Genomic DNA, 6,313 nt, shown 5'->3' on the forward strand with positions numbered 1-6,313 from the left:
GGACTTTTTATCATCACGATACAAAAAAAGAGGCATCACAACAGGGATTTTCATGAAAATGTGAAAGAATCCCACAGTAAACTCATTGGGACAATGAAACAAAAAAAAAAATAAAGCATCATCAACCCTGATATTGCTGACTCAGTGTTTTGTTTCGTAAAATTGATGGATATCTTGATACGCTTAGCGTATTAAAGACTGTAGGAGATAGCAAATCTTAACAAGTTAGACCTGTCATTCACTCTCTCTTCTCTTCCCAAAACATAATTGAGCGTCTGCGCTTTGGAAGCCTCTGTGCTAGCACTAGGCTTGCAGACATAAAGACCCAGCCTCTGCCCACAGAACTTTGGAAGCTGGGAGCTTCAGTCATGTGAGGAAGATGTTGAGATCCCCTCTATGACTTACAGGAGAGTAAAAAGGACGAGTGAGACGGGAGGGCTTCCAGGTGAAAGCACTCAAGCATACAACCCCTGAGGCAAGGCAGTTGAAGTTTTGGAAGCTACAAGTCAGTCCCCGCAATGCACTTTTACATTAAACTACAGGGTGGAGGACTGTATGAGGCTATGGGACTGGTGAGCAGAGGCCAGATCCTCAGATGAGGTGTCTGAGTTGAGAGAAAATGACTGGAAAACTGCACTGTGGGGCAAGGTCCAAAATTAAGGCCCAATAATATGGGCTGCCTGGACATTTGGAGAAACCAGCAGGGACTCACATCCCCTAAAGGCAAGTTCCCCTCCATAGTCTTCATTTGCAGATAAGGTCCCCTACCAAACAACCAGCTTTATAAGGGGACAAAGCATAGATCTTGCTCATTCCTAAGCAGCAGTCGTCCATCCCCTACCCGCTTGCAGAATTTTGCAGACAATCTGATTACACGCTGCCATGGGAACGAGGGGTTAGCTCACACTCTTGATACCAAAAATGCCCCCTCTCTTCTGTCTCTTCACTGAGTTCCCGAGTGCAAACCCCATGTGGCACAGTGGGACATGTGGGGTCCTCCCCGTCATGTGAGTACACGTGGTTAATAAATGGCTGTCTATCTCATCTCTGCAGTGTCCAGTGTTGTGTGTGTGGACACCCCATGACCACCTTCCTCACCTCATGGGGTAAAGAGAAGGCCATAAAACATGCTCTTGTGAATTACATTGGGATGGTAGATAACCCAGAAAGAAATGTCCACTTCGGGCAGTGTAGCAGTTATCTCAGGCTGCCGTAACAAAATACCCCAGGCTGGGTGGTTTAAACAACCAAAATTCATTTTCTCACTGTTCTGGATGCTGGAAGTCCAAGGTCTAGCACTGGCAGGGTTAGTTCCCTCTGAGGCCTCTCTCCTTGGCTTGTAGACAACTACTCTCTTCATTGTGTGAGTGTGTCCCCGGTGTCTCCTCGTGTGTCGTAATCTCTTCTTATAAGGACACCACTCAGACTGCATCATGGCCCACCCTAATGGCCTCATTTTAACTTAAACCAGACTTTGAAGACATGATTTGCAACTACAGTGCCTTTCTGAGATACTGAGGGTTATGACTTCAACAAGAATTTGGGGGGACACAATGGTCTCTCTTGTTTCATACATCCACACATAAAGATGGAAAATGTCCAGTTGGAATACTTAACAACTACACGCCTGTAGACTCATCATTTCCAGGTTGACCTGATATAGACCAGGAGGTTGGAATTTTGAGGGGATGTTGTAATTTAATCAGGTATGTAAGGATCATGGGAGGGGACATGTTTTGCATAAGGTAGGGACATGAAACAACGGGGCCTAAAGGGCAGGCTGCGGTAGACAGAGTTGTACTGGGCACATAGGATCCTTACCTACTGGTGATTAAACCTTTGTGTATTCCTATCCTCATGTGCAGGTAGGGCCTGTGGCTTGATTCTAAGGAACAGATTGTGACAAAGGTGCTGGGATGTCCATCAATTGCATTACATTGTGTTTCAAAAGCATGCGATCACTATCCTGCTTGTCTTGAAGAAGAAATCTTCCATGTTTTGAATAGCTTATGGAGAGGGCAATGTGGCATGAAATTGCAGGTTCTGTTTAGTTTTTTTCCTTTTCTTTTTTATCAAAGTTTATCGGGGTGACAATTGTTAGCAAAGTTACATAGGTTTCAGGTATACAGTTCTGTAATACAGCGTCTCTATATCATGTTGTGGGTTCACCACCCAAAGTCACTCCTCCTTCCCTCACCATATAGTTGATCGTCTAGATAAGGAATTTTTCCTCTAAGCAACAAACAGAAAACAAACACTGACTCCTATAGATAAAAGGAAAGGAATTCTGCCCCAAACACTGAGTGAGCTGGAAAGTGGATTTTTCTTTGTCACTTCCAGATTTCAGTCCAGCATGGAAGGAGTGTCAACTGTCTCGCCCATGCTCCCAATAAGAAATAAGCTGAACATACAGCAAACTGAGCCATCTTCCTAGCTCCATCAGAGAACTGAGGTCACAAGGCAATGCTGCCCCCCAAAATGAAGACATTGAGTGGGAGATACAGAAAATCAGAGCTCTTTGGAGCAGAAATCCAAGAGTAGAAACCACTGCTGGACCCAATAACAGGATAAGAAAACCAGTATATTTGCCAAATTGCTGGAGGCTCAGTGTAGACTACCTTGAGATGTAAAAACTCCAGGCAGGTCCATTTTAACAGGGATTCCTAAACTTTTGTGAGTTTTACCTCCAGCAGCCCTACGAGGTCCTCACCTTTGTATTTTCAGCAGAGGGGAGGAAAAAGTAGCCGTTTTGAAAAATGCCTACAGCAACCTGTTCTTTATAAAAAGGCCCATTTAAAGAGAAATTATTTATCGGAACCTAACTGACTAGGGTTTCACCAGAGCCTAAACAACCTGGGGGAGAGCAAATGCCCAATGATAGTCCTCTCAACTTCCTTTCCCTAAGGGGTGAAAAAACTGAAAAGCACTTGTGAAATCATAGCCCAGAGGAACAGGTCCACTAAAAATCTGAGATCTAGTCATCCGATCATACAATATTGCCCCTCACCCCACACCTTATGACCCCATCAGCAAAGTTTCTGTATAATAACAAAGGATTACAAGGGAAACACCTGCACATCTCACACCTTATTTAAGAAGAACAAGGGAGATGAAAACAAGGACACCACAGGAAATTTAGCTTCTGATACCTACAGCTCCATCAGATAGTAACAGCCTGAGTCTGGGCCAGAAAAACACAAAACCTCACACAGAAGACCTACTTACCCCAGTTCCTTTGACCCAGTACGTTATGTCTGCCTTTGAACAAAAATTAAAAGGCATAATAAAGGACAAGAAACACAGTTTGCCGAGACAGATCAGGCATCAGATTCAGAATCAGGTATGGCCCACATCCTGGAATTATCCTGCAAGTAATTTAAAATAACAATGATTAATGTGCTAAGGGCTATAACGGAAAAAGTGAACAACAGGCAAAAATAGGTAGGTAATGTAAGTAGAGAGATGTAAACTCTAAGAAAGAATCAAAAACCAATACTGGAAATAAAAGAGAAATGAAGAAAGTCTTTGACGGGCGCGCCAGTGGACTGAACATGGCTGAGGAATAAACACCAGGGAACTTGAAAAATTGTCGATAAAACTTTCAATTGAAATGCATAGAAAAAAAAGAAAAAGAACAAAAAAGACAGGAGAATGGCCAAGAACTATTGTCTTCTCTCTTTGAGAGGGAATGGCCCCCTTTTGAATGACAAAAGATATGTATAACATTTGCAATCCTAGAAGGAGGAGAAAGAATCAAAGAAACAGAAGAAATGCATAAAGTAATAATGAGTGAGGATTTCCAAAAATTAATGACAAACACTAAACCACACATCTAGGGAGTTCAGAGAATTCCAAATAGTATAAATACCAAGAAATCTATACCTAGAAATATCACATTCAACTGGAGAAAACTAAAAAAGATAATTTCTTGAAAAAAGCCAGAGAAGGAGGCACCTTCCCTAGGCAGAAACAAGGATATGAATTACATTGGCCATCTCCTCAAAAACTATGCACATAAGAAGGGAGTTGAACTAAAGCTTTAAAGTATCCGAAGTAAAAAAGGAGGGTCTGGGCGCCTGTACAGCCAGACGTGCCTTCTCACTTTGGATTGCGGAGAGTCACGGGGGTGGGAGTCTGGCCCTAATTTGATGCCAGCAGGCCAGCAGAGGGGACACTTGATGGAGGGTCCGGGCACATTGAAAGCCCCCGGTTCCTTCTCTCTTTGCATTGCGGGGAGTCACGGGGGTGGGGGGTTGGCCCAAATTGGCTGCCAACAGACCAACAGAGGGGACAGTGGCGTGGGAGGGTCCGGGCAGATGGAAAGCCGGACGTTCTTTCTCACTTCGTGTCCGGAGGGAGATCACGAGCGTGGGGGATCTGGGCTAAGGTGCTGCTGGCACCAGGTCAGCAGAAGAGACCCTGGCATGGGAGTGTGGAGGTGGGTGTAAAGCCCCAGGTGCTTTCTCACTTTGCTTGCGGAGACCATGGGAGTGGCGTCCTGCGCCTCAGGGGCCGACAGCAGGTCAGCAGAGGTGTCATTGACGTGGAGGTCTGGGCGGGGTGTCCCGAGTGGCCTTCTCACTTCCCTAGGGGAGAGTCATGGGGCTGGGGGGTAAGGCGCTGGCAGTGGGTCACCAGAGGTGACATTGCATAGCAGGGACTGGGCACTGTGAAGCCTATGGTGCTTTTTTCACTTTCCTTTGGGAGATCCTAGGGGTGGCGGCCTGCGCCTAAGGGGCTGGCAGCCGGTCAGCAGAGGGAGGATTTCCAGGTCAGTGGAGAGTCAGGCTACGGAGCATGATCACTGTGGGGACCACTCACCCCAAACACAGAGGGCACCTCACAATCCCTAAGTACTGTGATCAAAGAGGGCCCCAGGGACATGTCGATTCTGTCTTTGAAGGGTCTACTGGAGAGAGGCAGAGCACATGGGGGGCTGGGGTGCCTGGCCAAAATTCACAGAATGATCCTGAATATGAACTGAGAGCACATCGCAAACCCAGAACACAAGGTTCCCCTTGCCAGGCCCTGCCGTCACCCCAGTAACTCGAGACACGGTGTATGGCTCTGTCCTAGGTACTCTCCATGCAGCTTTGCAGGGTTCTGAGGACCCAGGCCAATCAGAGAGGAGCCCCCTGGGTCCCCAGACAGAACCCTGACGGCGCTCAGACCTGCAGAGGCGGCCTTGGTTAAGGCCAAGGTGGAATCTCCCTGCAGAGGTGCACACACCATCTCATTCTCCCTCCTCCAGGTGCTGGCCTCACCTGCTCTGCCCACACCGGTGCCCGCTGTGCCTGACCTGTGTCATCATGCCTTGGGGTCAGAAGAGTAAACGTCTCCAGGGTGCAGCTGAGACTGAGAGTCTCCGAGGTGGTCAGGCCGCTGCAGCAGCAGCAGAAGAGTGCCCCACTTCTCCTGTTTCAGGGGGTTCTCCCCAAAGCTGCCCTGCTCCTGGCCCTTTCCAGGAACCTCAGGGAGCCTCAGCCGCTGGGCCTCCTGAGGCAGGTGTGTCATTCCCAAGTTCTGATGGAGGGGCCCAGAGCCAAGTTGAGGAGGGCCCAAGCACCTTCCTTGTGGCATTGTCCACTCGGTCGGCTCCCCCAGATCCTCTGACCAGGAAGGCACACAGGCTGGTGAAGTTCCTCCTGGGGAAGTATAAAATGGGTGAGTGCATTATACAGGCAGAAATGCTGAAGTCGGTCAAAAAGAAGCACAAGGAGCAGTTCTCTGAGATCCTCAGGAGAGCCTCTCAACACATGGAGCTGGTCTTTGGCCTTGAGGTGAAGGCAGTCGACCCCGGCAATCACTTCTATGCCCTCATCACCATTCTGGATCTCCCCAGTGAGGGAAGTCTGAACAGGGATAAGAGTGTCCTGAAGACTGGTCTCCTGATGAACTTCCTGGCCGTGATCTTCCTGAAGGGCAACCGCGCCACCGAGGAGGAGGTCTGGGAATCACTCAGTGTGTTGGGCGTCTACGCTGGGAGGAGGCTCGCCATCTTCGGGGAGCCCAAGAGGCTCATCATCAAAGATTTAGTGCAGCCCAAGTACCTGGAGTACCTATCGCCAGGTGCCCGGCAGTGATCCTCCACGCTATGAGTTCCTGTGGGCCCAAGAGCCCACGCTGAGACCACCAAGATGAAAGTTTGGCCAGGCTCAAAGAGACCGTCCCGAGTGCCTTCCCCAAGCTGTACGAGGAGACTTTGAGAGATGAGGAAGAGAGAGCAGAGGTGAGAGCCGCAGCCAGGGCTGCCAGTATTGCCAAGGTCCGTGCGCCTTCCAAGGCCACGGCGCACGGCTCCTCCCACATGTAG

The 6,313-nt window shown here is 48.4% G+C and overlaps 1 pseudogene across 1 annotated transcript; it reads left to right on the top strand.

The window, feature by feature from the left end:
• Positions 1 to 5,309: 5,309 nt before the first annotated feature.
• On the top strand, positions 5,310 to 6,313 carry LOC308495166 (melanoma-associated antigen B1-like; annotated as a pseudogene). The gene has a single exon. The product of its transcript is annotated as a melanoma-associated antigen B1-like (transcript).

Source organism: Rhinolophus hipposideros, assembly GCF_964194185.1.
Source record: "Rhinolophus hipposideros genome assembly, chromosome: X".
NCBI classification, from domain to species: Eukaryota; Metazoa; Chordata; class Mammalia; order Chiroptera; family Rhinolophidae; genus Rhinolophus; species Rhinolophus hipposideros.